At 37.9% G+C, this 17544-nt stretch overlaps 1 long non-coding RNA gene across 1 annotated transcript in view; it reads left to right on the top strand.

Annotated features, from left to right (window-relative positions):
* The first annotated feature begins 2935 nt into the window (after nucleotides 1-2935).
* The window catches only part of LOC108507622, a 35073-nt gene continuing 20464 nt past the window's right edge, over nucleotides 2936-17544 (top strand). Inside the window, exon 1 of the long non-coding RNA XR_001878205.1 lies at nucleotides 2936-3034. This is a non-coding gene — a long non-coding RNA (uncharacterized LOC108507622). The remainder of the gene's footprint in view (nucleotides 3035-17544) is intronic.

The following is a 17544-nucleotide window of genomic DNA, read 5'->3' as shown; positions in this document are numbered from 1 at the left end:
TTAATGCTTCTTTCCATCAGACACATACATTTCATTTTATTAAAGATCACATTTCTGATTGCAAGAACTTGATCATAAATAAAGCATGCAAGTGGAAGTTGAAAATCCTCTAATATTAATGACAAGAAAAATGGATTTATTGAATAGTTACCTGCAGTTCATACATACATAAGCACATAAAATGATAACCCAGCAGAGGTACCATCTCCAACCTGGGAGAAGAGACCCTGTTTTATAAATAGCTTAATAATAATAGCAGTACATTTAGAGAAAGTTATTTCTGTCTTCTCTGTCTAAAAAGAACAGAATAACAGCCATTTATCAGCTATTTTCTACCTTGTCACTGTATCTAGGAATTATGAAGTTTGCCTTTACTCATTCAACTCTGAATCCAACATGGGTGGACTTCAATTTAATAGTTCTGAACTTAGGTATTTTTTGCCAATTTGGAAATTGGCAAAAAAAAAAAAAAGAGTTGCTGATTAATAAAGAAAAGGCTAAGAGCTAATCAAATGGGATTTTTTTGTCCAAAGAGCTGATATATAAAAAATCTAGTGTATTATTTAAAACTTGTATAGTTCTGGGAAAAAAATTAACACATCAATAAACAAACATAATTTAAACAGGGCTAATAGGCTTCACATGACATAGTACAGTGTTGCTGAGGAAATATCTAGAGCAGCGAGGGCTGGGTAGGATGTAAAGCAATTAGAAAACTCCTCCCTAAGGCTGGCAGGTAGCAGAAATAATTCAGTTGCACTGTGGAAAGTACCTGTCAGAAAAGTTCATTTTGTGAATCTACCAATAGCTTTCCTATCACCCACATGAGGCTGCCTGACTGTTTGCCCCACATAGAAAGGAATATCTGAGGACAAAAAATCTGCAGCTTCGTCCCTTACACATCACACCCCAGGCTGGTTCATGGATCCTGGGGATGCTGTTGCCTCACTGGCTGTTTACTCCATCAAAGCTGCTCACTGTGCCCCAGCTCTGCTGGGCAATCTCTATTCCAGTTACCACCAGCTCAGCAGCTCATGGGAGTATCTCTTGCTCAGTCAGTGTCCAAAAGAACTGGGTGGTTGCAGATGTCCATTACTTCTGACACAGGCTAGCAAAGCACAAAACAGAGAGAGCAGAGCTGGGAGAGTCAGAGGGGTAAGTGACAGGTAGAAAAAATCTGAGCAAGCTTTGGGCTCACAGTGAGCACCTGACTGTTTTGGAAAGAGCAACTGTGGAAGATCTGCTGCTTGCATGTCTCCAGCAGGCAGGGCAGCTGCCCCAGCTGGCATGGGACACATCCTCCAAAGAATGCTCAGTGCATCCAGGGATGCTGAGAGCCAAACTGAAAAGAGGTGTTTCTCACATAAACATCCTTGCAGGATATAGCCAAGCCTATGATTTGTCAAATAAATTCTTTTTAAAATAAATAGTAGCACTTACAAAAAGTACAAGTTGGATTTCTGTTCCCTGCTCCTGTTCACACAACGTCACATAGAAATTTAAAGACAAATCTACTGACTCTAAAAAAATGCCTGCCAGGCAAGGTTACAGCAGTCACACATGCAGCTATACAAGAAGGATAGGAACTACCATAGAAAGCAGGCAATAACTTTTGTGCTGAAACAAAACTAATTAAATGGGAGATGATACATGTCTCATAACAATAGCAAATGAACTGAACAGTTCCTTGAAAACCAATTAAATCAACTTCTTACTTCCAAGACTTAGACAGAAATTAATATAACCTTAATAAATGACATATAATTAAAACTTTAGGAAGCCATTCATGTAAAAACGATATCAGGTTGTCTTATGAACCCACAGAAAATAATTGTAATCTAAACATTTCCAGTTCTGATTTGGGAGATCAAGAGTGAGATCTCCATGTTTCTGAGTGGGTGTTCACATTACACAGACTACAGATGGGAAGGGTGTTAGGCCAATTTACAAGTTTAAATCCCTGTTTAAAAACACTATCTCAAAATATTATACAGATAGAATCAAAGTTGACAGAACTTGTCACAGTTCCATTCCTCAAAATGAATCTATTTCCTTGTTTTAATTATCCAGATACATATCTTAAATCAAAACCACACCCAAGCCCTCGTTTCTAGCACTCTCCTCTGGCTGCTGTTGATAGCACCAGATCCAGCAGCATCTTACATGTTAGTAGCCACATCCACAGCCTGCTTCCAGGCCTCTCTGCTCAGTTCCTGTGCCAAGCACCATAACCAAGAGGGAAAAAAAAGATACTTGCACAAGTGCCTGCTTGCATATGTGTGTTCTCACACACATACACCCTACACCAGATAATATGTAGGGAAAAATATCTAATCTCTTATTTTATGCTGTGCCAAAAATTGGGGAACAGGTGCATTGATGGAAGCTTATTGTATCCTTCTGTACTTCTAGTGAATTAATAATTCCTCTCTTCTTTTTCTTACGTTTTTAAACTAAATTTCTGGTGCCAAGTCTTTTTTTCTGCTTTAGATGGCTATACAGCTATAGTTTCTAATGATTTGCAGTGACAATTCCAGAGTAAGGAACTACCTCTCCCTCTGCTCACAACCCTCATTCCTGTCCCATCCTTTCCCTTGTGCTGACATGACTGTTTTCAGGGACATAGGAACCGGCTCAAGGAAATAGGTTTCAATTTAAAATAGCACTGGAAAAGTAGATAAAAGTAGAGGAATGTTTTAATCTGAACCTGCTCCCTTACCTATTTTCCTACACCTCTTTTAAAAGATTTGTATCAAAACAACTAGTGAGGCAGGTACAGGTCAGGAAAAATCAACTGAGGACTGAAACCCTCTAAATGTTTTTGCTGAACAAGAAGAATGTGAAACTGCACTGTTAAACAGTACCAGGTATTATTTAGCTAGTTAAAGAAGAAGTAATACAGAGCTTGGGAGCTGAGGTTAAAGCACTGTTTGCCATTAACTTCAAAGCAATGCAAAGAGGGAGATCAAGTCAATCTTCAAGAGTGCTACTGGTGTTTGAAATGTATTCATTAAACAAAGGAACTGCAGGAACTGTAAGCGCATTTCAAATAATTACTAATTTTAATGTTATTTTCTTGCAGAATTTTTTATGCTTATGATTAATTTATTTGTTTTAGGGGCTGCAGGGGACTATTTTACTTTACAGTTTTATTAATTATTTGTTCTTGCTACTGTGCAATAACATGCTTTTTTGCCTTTTTTTGTTTGTTTGTTTGAAGGCTTTTTTCCCTCAGAAAAAGTATTATTACATGATAGAATTACCCACCTGTAACAAACTCACTTCTGTGGGAGAAAATTTGTATTAAATTGCACTTCAAGATGGGAAGACAATCTACCCCTTAAAGAAAGATGAAAATAGTTGTATGGGAAACTTTTGGCAGAGAACAAAGGTTTTCCTAGAAAATGCTGGTCTACTGAGCAGATCCTTTGCTGTTTCTTCAGTTTTTCCGTAACTCTTCAAGATTAATTATCAGTAAGAATATACGGATTAGATTCTGAGTCACTTTATTTCACATATTTCACAGTTAATTCATGATTTACTCAAATAAATTTCTCAGGGTTTGGCTCCATTAGAATAGTGTATTTAGGATTTTTACACAGTATTATTCATCAATAATTACTTAGCTGCTTAGGCCTTATTTTTCAAAATCTACATCTGTATTTGGTTACATTTTAAAATACCTAATATCCTGCTAGGACACCTCATAGGAGTGTTAGAATCCAAGGCAGCAAAAAAGAAGTGTCTTTAGGATTTGGTGAATATTTTAATTACTTCAGAATACAGAAAAAATCTTTATCAGAAGACATGGAAAACATAATTGTACCGGTTCCTGTACCAAATTAATTTAATTGGAACACAAAATCACTAACGTTAAATTCTAGTGAAATTTTTTAATTGATGGTATTCAGGCACTTAATCCTCCCAAAGACTGAAACAGTAGCTAAAATTGTCTGACTTTTAGGAACTTTAGGTTCATTTCTAAATGAACTTAAGGTTCATTTCTGTCAAAGGGAGGAATTTATGTTGTTTGGAATATATTGTCCCAAACAGCCACACTTATGAAGAATTAATCCAAAATCAGCAGAATAAGTACAAATACTCTCTTTGTGCCCTTTTTTCTAATCTGGCCTTTCACTCAATTCCCTGCCCCAAAGGGTTCTGCTTCTGAGCTCTCTCTTAGTGTCTGCCTGCATCTTTCCTTATTTGTTGGTTTTTCTTTGCTAACATATCTGATTATGAAAAAATTCCCTAGAATCTGGATTTATGACTGGTGTCTATATGGCTTAGTTTTTCCTAGGTATTGCCACATGACTCAAGTATCAGCTTCTCTCTCTTTTTATATATGTCTATTGATATCCATATATTGGTTTTGATGGTGTTAATGAGAAGGTTCATAAAATTTTCACTTTGACTCTAAGTTCCTATTCAGGTAGTTCCAGCTCTCATAAAGGGTAGTGCCCTGTGTTTATTAAGACAAGTAACAAAACATGCTTCCCTTCTCTGTTTATTAAATCTACAAGGATCTGAGACAGGGATCCAAAGCTGTCTTAGACTTTCATATTGCCCTGTATCACAGCAGCTTCAAAGCATTCTGTTCTCATCCAGGAGCAAATGGGCAGGAGGGAGTCACTGCCTGGAGTCTGGATTTGGTTTTTTTTTGCCATTGTTGCTGGGAATTGGAAAACTTATGTTACAACTTTTTCTGCAATATGGCTAAGCCTAAAGACTTAATTTAATATTACATCCCAAGTATATTATAAATATTATTTGATTTGTTATTTTTGGAGCCTGTATGACAGCATTGGTTTTCATCCCAGATTACATCTAAAATAAGAAAGAAAAAAAGGCAGATAGACTTCCTAACAAGCAGTATCTGTTTACCATCAGTTGCCAAGAAATTATGTAGTGGCTTAGAGAAATTGAATGTTTTTTTCTATGGCTTAGTAGTCCAGACCGTCACGGGAACTTATGAAACTGGGAATCCACATGTTTTATAAAATTTCTCTTTTGGAAATAAAAATTTGGCTTAAATCTATTAAATGTTAAAGGTAACACAGAATAATTTTTCAGACTAAAATCCTTAAAGAGGGATTCATGTAATAATGTGACAGAAATTGTTTTTCATATTTCTAACATTCCTTCTCTGTTCATACAGCTCACAATCTATCAGCTACAGGGTTTTATTTGCCTGTATCTCTTAAAGAGTACAACAGAAAGACCAAGAGCTAGCCTTTCCTGTACCATGATCAGCCATGTATCATTAACTAACCACAAATTAGAAGTCACTACTAATGCTTATGTATATAATATTCCTGAGCAATATCTAGAAAACAGTTGTTGCTATAGGAGTTTTGTAAATATGAACCCAAAGTAATTATAATCAATTTATTGAACACAATGCAATCATTGACTCAACAAAATCCTTCACCACAAAAATGTGCAGGTTAGAAGATCTGAATACAGGTCAGCAGTTGTTCTTGTATTTTCAGTAATTGAACCATTTCTCTAACTCTGTAGAAATATAGAAGAATCATAAAGAGACAAGAACTTTTCATTCTGGCAGTGTAATCACATTTAAATCCCAGTCAGTACCAAGGTTAATCAAAGGAGCAGGCTTCATTACAAGTGTTAACTGTAATTTTAAATACCTTGCAATAAAATCAGGAGTTAACTTTCACAGTCTTTCAAAACATGGATATGTCCCTGAAAAAAGCTATGTACCTGCAGATGCAATAGCTAAAGCTAAAGCTGTTTAAATAACTGCATTTAAGAGCTTTCTGAAACTGTTTGTAATATTTGATGAAAAAATAACTAAAAATTATTTTCTCCATAATTAGTTGATCCTACTAGTATAACCATAAGATTAAAAAAAAAGCATCTATTCTCCTATCAATTTTTTTTGAGTGTTGACATAGATGACATACAAGAAACAAGACGACAAATATCAATATATAAGCAATGTCTCCAGGAGAAAGTAGATTGAATGACTAAATATGGGTTTACCAAAATGACTGAGCAATTGTCCCTTGCCCCTTTCATGTCCTGAGGGTATTCATATCTCCCCTAATCAAAGTGCTCACTTAATCTGAGTTGCTCCTATTCACTCAGTCTGCTTACCTTCTAACCTACTGACACAGCTTTCATCAACATTTATAGAAATTTAAATTAGTTTTTCATCAATAATTGTTTACTCCCCCGAAAACATACTTATGCTGAACCATAGCTTTATTTGTTCAAAATTTTGCCTCTAGATGCGGTACAGTTCTGCAATTAAGAATTACAGTATAAAGGCAAAGATCTGCAAGTTAGGATTTTGGGGCTCTCAAACCATGACAGTATTCAAGATTTGGAACTAGATAACCAGCTAGAGATATCCCACTATACATTTTTTTTTTTTTAAATGATGTTTCACTTACAGTTTGTTAAAAATGGGATAGCAACCTCTGCCCAAAGATTCATGTATGGGAATATTTTATTGTTTTTCTTCTAGCTGATTCACAATAATTAACTGAAGCACAGAAGTCCCCTCTTAGTGAGGAATTCTTTCAGCTGGGATATGCTTTGACCTCCTGCATAACAACAGATGGGTGAAGCTTGCCAAATATCTCAGAAAAGGTGGCTCAAATCAATGCTTTTTCTGCGTGTCCAAAACACACGTCCGACAATCACAGATACCATGTACATGCTGCTGCTGTTCCCAGACTGCGATCTCTATTGTCGAGGTCCTGGTAAGATATGACACAAGGGATGGATCTCTAGACATTGAAGGTAACAAATGAAGCAAACACTATACTATCTAATTCAGGCTCTGGGCCCCAAATTTTCAAGCTTTTCACAAAAATTGTAGTTAGGACTAGAATTCCCAAAGTATACGTGAGTTTTTTTAAAGAAGCCAAATTCTCAGCTTGCCTGAAAAATACATCCATGTATGTCCATAGGTGAGATACAATTCAAGCAGGAGAACTTCCTCTAGTAATAAGTATTTGGAAATAGTTCTAATAGGTATAATAATGGTGTGACGAGATCATCTCTCAGCTGAGGCTCAGAATAATCTCTCCACTTTCCTTATAAAATATGCAGTTGCAAACAAATAATGATGTCTCTTGATCTCCCTTTCTGGGATCCTTTTAAGGCAGAAAATCATTTTGTTAATAATTATTACTTGTTTAATAATAACAGACAACAGCTAAGGAACAAGTATAATACAAGAGATATATTGGTCATTTCAAGCAAATCAACCATCTCTACAAACTTAGAGGAGAAAGCCAGAAGGTACATACTCAGATGCAAAATTATAATTACAGACAGAAATACAGCATAAATCCTCAGCTACCAAAACTATTCTAGGCTGGAGACCTATTTTTACTCCTTCTTTAATATCTATCATCTTGATATGTAAAGATGACAAAAAAAAATAGTCTTCAGACTTTTTCACCAGTATGTTACCATATGCTCTTTGCTACCCCACTCAGTGTTTTAAGGTTTTGAGTCCATTGGTTTCACTTCTGAAAAGTTGAGAGGAGAGAAAGCCAAACAGAGAAGATGGATTTTTACTTTGTTCTGTTTAGCTCCAGTAAAAAAAATATGGCATAAGTAAAATGTGCCAGGCCCGGTCCCTTTGAAGTTCTTACAGGAAGGTCATACACATTCTCACAAACTCTCACATCCCTCACAGAACAGGGAGAACAAGTAAATAAGGGGAGCTCTGGGCAAGCAGCTAAATATTGCATCTGTCCTTAGCTTCTAAAACACACCTATGAGGCTATAGATGGTCAAGCAGTCTGAAGCTGCTCTGAGTTATATCTGGGACTCATTCCAGAAAAAAACCTGCAGAAATGACATGGACTGTCTCTCTCCTTCCCAGCTATGCCAATGATTTCTCTGTTGCAGTCTTATTCTTACTGGGATTCACTGAAGAATCCCAGGCTTCATGATGTAAATAAGGAGAGACACTGTTATCCCTTGTAGAATCATCAGGCTTAATCTTTAAGGCTCGCAGTAGACTGTCCCCATTGCTTTCTGAAGTGACACAGGAGGAGGCATACAGTTAAGAACACTACCTCTGAAATGAACATTGCACACTTGCAAATGAGATCAGTAGAGAATAGAACTAATGAGAGAAAATTCCACATTAAGTTTAATTTTTATTTGTCAGTGGAAACTATTGTTCCAACATTAATTAAGAATATTCTCAGGATTACAAAAAGTGAAGATGAAAAAGCAGTACTGTCAACACTATCCCTCTGAACACTGAAGATGTGAGGACCAACTTTGAATTAAATGTCACTCGGTGGAGTCAGAATAAAGAATAGAGCACTGCAGAATATTCCCATCTCTCTTTTCTCATCAGCAGTCAACTGTGCTTGAGCTATCGAAACTGCTGTAGGTTCTAGCAAGAGACTACAGATGTAAACTGTCCATGGATAAAAAATAATCTTTAAAAGGAAATTCTCCTCCGTATTGTCATAATCATTCTTTAAATAGATATATTGACCAACCTGTGTCTTACAAGTAGCTATTTATCAAAGCCCACATCCATGTCGTACAGCCTCTCTCTAGTTTCCTCTAGTTTCCACTTTAAATTACTAGGAGATATCTCTCTGCTTCTGTATTGACCACTAAGAATATCAAAGTATTTATTTTCCTTTTTATTTTTGTAAACTAGTTGCAACAATGGAAATTAAGCTTGATCAGTGTATTTTGTTTAGCAGGTATAAAGTCCTTCATTTAGACAATATTACTGAAGTGCCTACCATGAACTCTAAAGCAGTTGGGAGTTTAATTGATTCCTAAAGGTGCAATGGAAGCAGAGAACATAAAAAATGACAGAGTTGTTGTTGATGCAAATGAAAATGTTACAGCAAAGCAGCTGCGGAGAATACTGTAGATGTTTACATTTTCCCAACATTCTTACATTGTTTCTTCCAGATTTTCCAGGCAAAGCTCACCTGGTTTTGCTCAAGGCCTGGAATGCAGCGAATTGTGTACAGCACCTAATATTTATTCATGCCATTGTCAAGAACATCTTTGCAGCTCCTGCCAAAGTCTGTCATTGAATGTGTTTGTTCAGCTGCATGGCAAAAACATAATACACAGTCATCATTTTTACTTCGTCACCTACTCAATATTTTTCTTCTCTGATTAAATTAACTCATAAATACTGTGCTTTTCATGCCAGGAAAAATCTTACTACATCCATTCAACTAACACCCATTTGTACATTTTTATGTTCTTGAACATTTAGCTACTTCAATAATTAATTCTGAAACAATGAAAAAGCCAAATGCCCTAATTTACCGGGGACTCTGGGAACTCTAATCACAATTCCAAAAGATTATATATTCAGGCAAAACTTTCTGCTAAGCCAAATTTCATCATTACTCACTATCAGCTGTAGAATGATGCATAGGAATGGAGAAAACACAAGGATAGTAAAGCACTTGGTAAAAAAAACCACTCTGCGTTTCCACATGAAAAGACTGACTGTACAAGAGAAGATTGACTGCAGCACAGATGATGAAGAATAGTGTTAGGTAGCCAGACTAAAACCAGAGCACACGAGGGAACCTGGCCAGACACTTCAGCTTCTAGCCCCCCTCAGTTGCTGCTGCTACCCACAGGAGGTAAAGTATGGATATTCTCTAGCACTGCAAAGAGATCTCCTACCCTGGATGGCACAGAAACCGCAGCTTACAGGCATCTGACTTTGTGTCCGGGAATCAGTGGAAAATAAGATTCCCCTGGGAGGTCTACCCTCTCTCTAGGCAAGTTTAATTTGAGAGATGTTCCTCTTAAACCCATTCTTAAACATTTTCAGTGATGAAGACTCCACAGCCCTCTCAAAAAATCAACTTTGCTATCTTTAGAGTCAGAAAGCTGTTTTCTAAGGTCTAATTTGAATTTGCCAGAGCAAATCTTTTCTATCTACCATGGAGAACAAATAATTCCTGTAAAAGGCTGCTGTAAATAAAATCAAAGGCTGTTCTCCTGGCCCATCAGTCTTCTTTATTCTAGAGAAAGAAATACAATACACTTCTTCCAATTTTTCATATATGTCATGTTGTTGTGACCTGGTTATTCTCCCCTGGGCTCTAACTACCTTTGTATCTTTCCAGAACTTTGGCACCCCAAAACCTGATATAACGCAGGCCTTAAACAGTACTGAAATAGTTGTTCAAGACAATATCATGCAACATGGTGTCAAACAGTCAGAATACCTGTGACCTATCATCTTTCCACTTTACTTGTGACCGGTTTTATAAGGGAGTGAAATCAATTTGACATGATTAGTTACTGACAAATTCCTATTCATCAAGTGAATGAATTTCACAAATTCATATCGGCTGCTACTTATTTCCTTCTTATCTTTTAGGGCTTGAATTTTGTTACGAATTACAGAAAAAAACTTTGGATAAATAGACGTGGCTAGCCAGAATTCCTTTTCTCTTTCTCCCCATTTCTGAAAGAAGGCATCACATTTAACTTTCTACAATTTTTCTCTTTGGTCTTCCCAGTGTCCTCCAAACAATTGCTAGCAAATTTGAGGTGACCACGATGAACTTGATTCTGTGATAATTAGGAAGTGTGTCAAGAATATGAAAAACATTTGTCTTGCCCTTATGTTACTCTAGGCAGAGGCTTTACCCTTTTTAGGTGGTGTTAATTACACTAGCCAGCTGCTACAGTTGATGCATTTAGTAGAATCTGGTCCAATAAAAAGTACAAAGTATTTCAGCTGTCAAAACATCACATATCCTTTTCTCTTGAGCTTGCTTCCCAGTTGTCTAACTTCAGAAGACTTTCTCTTCCTGAAGACTATCATTTTACTTTTGCTGCTTTACCTTTCTCTCTTCCTATGCATTGTGAGTTCTGTCTGTCACAATTACAAGTGCTGCTGCCTGCACGTCTGTCTGCCACAAGTGCTGCTGCCCTCAGTGTTCTGCAATGGAATAGTGTCATATCTTATGCACATTCCTCAGACCTTGGTTTCTTACTATTCACATCGGAAAAAGTATTGAACATTTGCTCAGGCCCTTTGAATGTCCAAGAAAATCAGAAACAAACTACTTGACTAAGTGAAACAGAAACTTATAAGCATTCAACATTATCTGTCTGACAATGTGTCCCTGAGATATTACCTCTTTCAGGCTTTTAAAGAGTTAGGGCACAGTCACAGTGTGCACCCCTGATCACAGTGTACAGCATGTATGGAGGCAGCCTGCAAAAGGGAGCAAAACAAAGGAAGTAACGTGGAATAGGCCTCCCAACCAGGAAATTGAGGAAGATGAGTTGTGAGTTATCTAGTCCTGGCTGAGAGGTCTGGTTAAGTTATAGAACTGAAAAGATGTCTGACAAGAATAATTTCTCTGATTAAGGCAAAATTTAAAGTAGGTCTGGCTCTGAATTAAAAGTCCAAACACAAGGACTCTGCAGCTAAACTGAATCCAGATTAAAATGAGTCTGATCTTCACTGAGCTTTAAACACAGACCTTATGCTTTCATTATTCAGTACAACACACTAGAGAAGATGAATTCCCCATTGTCTTTGCTGTCCATGCTTCAAGCAAATCACAGGTATCACCAGACCTGAGAGAATGCCTGGGACCTGTTCAGCAAGTCCCAAAGACCTTTTTGACAAGGTAAAATGTGAGTATCTGAAAAAGTCTCTCAAAAATTGGAAAACAGCCTCTAGGAAAAAACCCCACAAACTTCAACTGTTTTGGAAAACTGATTCACCTTCAATTCTTCCCTTTCAACTCTCATCAACAAAGAATTTGCTGACCAGTGCCTTCGCCAACAGTTTGATTGTTAAAGAACATAGATTTCAGGGCTTCAGAGGAGTCTACTACCTAAATATAAAAATTATCCCTCACTTGAACTTCCAGATTTAATGCTTTGTAGGAGCCCCAAATGGTGATATTGCCTATGTCTGTTTCTTCTTCACCATCATACATATTCTTTGAGCTCCATTCTGGACATCTGAGCATGTAATAACCTTCCTTGTTTTTAACCTGCTTCTCCTTCCTGAAGAATCTATATCCTTTATCGCCTTTATATTAATATTCCAGCCATATGAATTCTCTCACCAAGGCTCTGTTACACCAATTCAGCTATAATCATAACCAATTACTTAGATTTTCAGTTTTCCTTGTTTGTTTTTTATATTCTTCAGTTTAATTATTTATAATACTCATGACTGACCTGCTGTTTTGCTCCTTGTCCTTGTGACTTTATTAGGAACAAACATTTCTCTATTACATGAAGTTTTTTAACCTCATGCAAGTTGGTGGTGATTATTTTAGTACATGGAGTTTTGCCAGCTCTCTCCTTAACTTTTAGACTAAAGTCATTCTTTCCAGGATAGCAAATGTCTGTTGAAGTATTTTTTTCTTCTTTTAGTGTGGGCCCAATATTTGCCCAGCGACTTATAGAATATCACTAATAGTCAAGGTAAATTAACATCCTTTCAGTGTCATAGTGTTCATCTTCGGGTTGTGACCTGACTGTCAAATAGGAGGTTTTGCACGAGTTCCACCTGAGTTTCTGATCTCCACGTCTCCATCCCTTTTCTGCAAACCTTTTGATCTGCCCAGCATTGCTTCCAACAGTATCTCTGTGACAGGAGAAGAGGATGCAATAGAAGAGACCAATGAGGCAGATGAGTTGGAGAAATAGTGATATTTTGACCCAGACTGGTGAGAAGGAGCAGTTCTTTGGGGACTTTCAGGAGATGTTAATACTGTCCTGAAAGTGATGGGATGAACTTTTTTCCCTTTCTGGCAAAATGGCTGCCTGTCCATGAATCTCACAGCTCTTCATGGTTTTGGCTTTTCCCCCATTATCACTGAAACAATCTTATTGTGGCCAGAAAAGGGTTGTTCTCAATGTTGGCAGGTGGCTGGCATGGGGTCAGACACTTTGCTTACAAAATGCAATAGACTATACATGCCTTCCCTCAGTACTGGACATCACCTAATCTAGTTTACAATATCTGTTTGTCTAGTTTTTTCAGTGGTGATTGTATGTACCCTGTTTTATGATAACAGATGCGTCTCTACCTGACCACTCGCAGCTCTTTTCCCTGCTTCATAAGAGATTTTAGTAGCAACCACAATCCAAACCAGATGTCCTTTCCTACCCAGCCTTCTTTGGAAGAGAATGTAGGTCACACTCCCTACAAATCTAATGCAGGACCGGAGCCAAGGCATACAGGATCAGGTCCCCATCTGGGCATGGCATTCAGTTTCCTAATTGCTTGCACAAACCAGGATGTTATATGTATAAAGAATTACATTATTTGCTGCACTTCACCAAAGCATAGTAGAAAACCTATAGAATCAGGGTGGAAGAGAAAAGGGGAAGGAAGAGCAAGACAGAGGCAGCTTTAAACCATATATGTGTCTCTGTGGGATGTTTCAAGAGCCCAAGTAACTAAGTTATAGTGCACCCTGAGGTGTTAATGGGCTGCCCCAAAGTCAATAGCAACTGAAAATCCATGTAATTAGGCTATGGAAACACTCCCTTCCGTCTACATGTAGCCCCATGCCAGTCAGAAGCTTTTTCCTCAGTTACCGAGCAGGAGGAATGTTACCCTGCCTAGACTTATTAACCTGCTCTTTAGACCTCTGTACCTGGAGTACAGGAACCACAGCCCAGGCAAGAATATGCAACTTTTTCCTGCAGAAGGCTGACATTCTCTTTGTCAAAGATGGAATAGTCTTTTTTTTATCATATGACTAGAATATGGCTATCACCTGGCTAAAATGCTGGCTAGCTGGCTAGGTACCTACCACCTGAGCAGCACTGTTGACATGTGGCAGCCATGCTTTCAGTCATCAGTCATATGAAAACTGGAGGTGACTCTTCAGCTGCCAGAGGCAGGGCAGAAAACTAATGGGGGAAGAGCAGGTCCTCGATCGTTATCTCTTTGAAGTTTTATTACAGCAGAACTTCCTTCTGAATATTTGACTGGCTGCAGCAGGAGTGCTGCACTTCAGTGGGCCTCTGTTAGACTCCCTCTGATGAACATTAACATGCAGGCTTGGGAAAAACCTCTATACTCCAGAACACACTAGGATCTGCTAAATAACCCGAGACTCGCCTCTGCTAAGTGTTGTACATACCGTGGAAGGAAGCCTTTTGTTACAGGTTTTACAGCTGTTATTTGCTTTGGGTTTTGTTTTGTTTTCAAAGAAAGGAAAATAAAATGAATTTAACAAGTAGGTTTCAGATCTTTTACAAGATAAATTGATAGGTATTCTGCATGATTCTCATGTTTTTACATTATTGCACTCATTTAAATCACCCTGTTAGTTCTCGGTGTTGGAAAACCTAGTGAATACATATGGAACCCTTAACTTGCCTTTGCAACTATTTGAAGCATTTAGGAATCCATCAACCAGAAAAGAGAACAGCATATTGCAACTACCATATGGGCATTAAGTGTGATCTTGTCAAAGGAAAAGAGAATTAACTATTTTTTACATTCCTTGTGGCCTGCATTTTTTTTCTTTCAGAATATGAATTATTTCTAACCATGTTTTGTTTTTGAAAACTCATTACAAGCCAAGGAAATATCCAGGTTACTAAAAAAACTCAGCGGGTTTATGGTCTTCTCCAATGATTACCTAATACATTTGTCTCATCTGCTTTCCTTGTTGTGTGAAAACACACTGAGGAAATGTGTAAATGTAGTGAATTGTTCCCAACTCTTTTATTCACCTTTCAGCATTCTAGTTCCTTCCCTTGGCATTGATATCATTATGCATTTGTCAAAGACAGACTGTCACTTTAGAGCTTCTATTATGTGCAAGATTTGGCAGCACATTTTACCTTTGGGATTTGCTTATATCCTTTGCATGTTATTGTACTGCTTTGGCATTCAGCAACTTCAGTACACCCTCTTCTTTGATGTTCATTCCAGCCCCTAAATGTGGAAACAATGACTGAAATTTTGGATCAAAGCATCCCATAGATGGCAGGCAACATAATTTTGTGATAATGTACATGAGCAGAAAGAAATCCCATAGCTAGAATCTAAGTTTCTAATTGTTCTACAATTTGTGTACTCTAACATTCAAGAAAAGGAAAAAAAATGGGAATAAACAATGTAGAGGTCCAGTTGAATTCATACCAATGGGCAATTTCTCAGTATAATTCAAAGAAAACACCCTTTTTTATTTTTCCCCACAGTTGAACAAGAAATTACGTCTGCCTCATATTTGTTCTAGAATCAAAGAAAAAAAACTATCTTCCCATTTTTTACTGTTTCCTAAAATACAGTAGGAAGCACAAATACAGTAGCCAATGAAGTTAAATGCAAAATTTCATTCGTGATTTAAAATAAAAGAAGCAAAAATATTTAAAAAAAACCAAACTATTTTCAAAACCACCATTCCCATTTATATTTGTAGTGAAAATGAAAATGGTTTGGTCTAGCTGATTTTAAATTAGGTCCCATTGACCATGAGTTTTGTGATGAATTCAGCTTCCTCACCATTCATGTGGGTGGATAGAGGTGTGCAGAGAAACTAAAACATTTGAGTTTACTGGTGATTCGTTTTACATAAGCCCAAATTAAGTTAGATTAAAATAAATGAAAAAAAAATTTTTTTCTTAAATTTTTTGGGTTTTTTATTTTTTTTTTTTTTTTTTCTTAACGAGGGTATATGCAAGTGCTAGGACAGCTACTGAGGTTATTACAGTAATTTATTAACACCCAGGCTTTGAGACCTCGGCGGTGCAGTTTGCGTGCCCGGTGACCCCACACCCACAGGTGCGTGCGGCTGCCCCAGCCCGCGTTTTCCAGCCGGGGCTTCCAGAGGTCAGTTTTTCCAGCCAGCCATGTGCAACAGTGCCATCCAGTGGCAGCTCTTCCTATTCACATCCGGATAACCTCTAGGAATCCAACAAAATTACTACTTATAAATAAAATGAATGAACACTCCCACCCCCATAGGTAGCAAGCTGCCTTCATGTTAACTGTTAACCACAGAGCGACACATCTTCAGTTGCTGTAAAATCCTCTCATTGTATCCATGGGCAGATTTTAACCATACAAACCAGAGTGCTCTTTTCTGTTTCTGGGGGCTGTGCAGGGTTGGGGCAATGCCCCGTGGAGGTGAGAGCACTGAGCTCCAGGCTGAGAGCCTTCTAAAGTGTGCAGAGCTGCACAGGCCTGGTGCTAGATCACACCTTACCTAAAGTATATATTCACCACTGAAGCAAGACTGTGACTAATCCTGGCATTAATTGCCATTTAGGGCTGCTGGTTTAAGACCCTAAAATCCCACCCCTCCTTCTCCTATATGACACTGAGTTTCTTTCAAGTGATAGCAACAGCTGTACTTTCTACTAAGGTAACACTCTTGATTGCTGCATTTAAAACTCTAATATTCATATGCAAATAAACACCCCCCAGATCGACCTACACGTATTCATTCTATATAAAGCTACACAGAATAAAGTATTGCCATAGTAATTCATTCACGAGAGCATTAAATACCTCCCCATTGCTTAAAAGAGTTATATGAACATATATGCACAACAGAAATCATGCATTTGATAATTCTCAGCCTTGCACAGTTTCCTTGTTGTGACACAACCTGCCCAAAGCCTTTAACTATTTAATTCCCGTGTGATAACTGCTGATAGAAGTGCTTACTATTTAATCACTTTAAGGATGGATAGACTAAAATACAGAAAGTCTAAATGAGTTGCTCAAGATCATGTCACAAACACTGATACAGCCAAGAAACAGATCATGCAGAACTGACCTTTAGTCTCCAACCCAGGCTACTAGCCCATAGTAGGAAGTGTGATTCTCTTTTTTATTCTGAACAAGAGAATACACCCCCTTGTTATTTTAGATGTAAGAAAAATGACAGAGTGTGTTTCAAGAAAAAGGCTGCAAAAACTTTCAAGACTGAGGGAGCATCTGCTCAGGGGAACGATCATATTAAACTTTTGCCTAAAACATCTATCAAGAAAAAAAAGAAACAATCCCTATCATTTGAGACCAGATACTCTTCAAGGCCTAATCCAATGATCAGCACAGTGAACTTGCTTATTCAGGCCCCAGTCTAGTAGATCCTGTTGCAGGAATGCTGCATTAGGCTTATGAACAACACTTTGGAAGTAAGTATGCATAGTTCCTTGCTTAAAGTTATAACCATGTTCAACCATCCTTTTGAAAAGGAGCTTAATGATAAATGAACATGAACATTTTAGTGCCTGCTCTAGAGAGAACAGGATATTTCAGAGTCCAGAGGCCACTAACATGCGCTTTGGCAGACAAGCTCTCCTCACATCACATTCTGCCTCTCCAACCCCTCCAGTTCAGGGAAAGGGACATCTCAGCATCCATGGAATAAACTTCTGGTATTCTCCACTTTCCTCACCTCAACCTCTGCTTTCCTTCCTTGATCTCCCATACCCATGTGCCTTCCCTGAGGCTGGGCAGAGCTGGATTGGCCTGCCCCAGATGCCCAGTGGTTCCCCTTCAGCAGGGCTGACCCACACTCTGCCCCAGTGCTATCATGT

Source organism: Lepidothrix coronata, unplaced genomic scaffold, assembly GCF_001604755.1.
Source record: "Lepidothrix coronata isolate B3197 unplaced genomic scaffold, Lepidothrix_coronata-1.0 Scaffold7, whole genome shotgun sequence".
Classification (NCBI taxonomy): Eukaryota; Metazoa; Chordata; class Aves; order Passeriformes; family Pipridae; genus Lepidothrix; species Lepidothrix coronata.
Note: the sequence above shows the minus strand (reverse complement) of the source record. Positions and strands in the feature narration are given on the sequence as shown.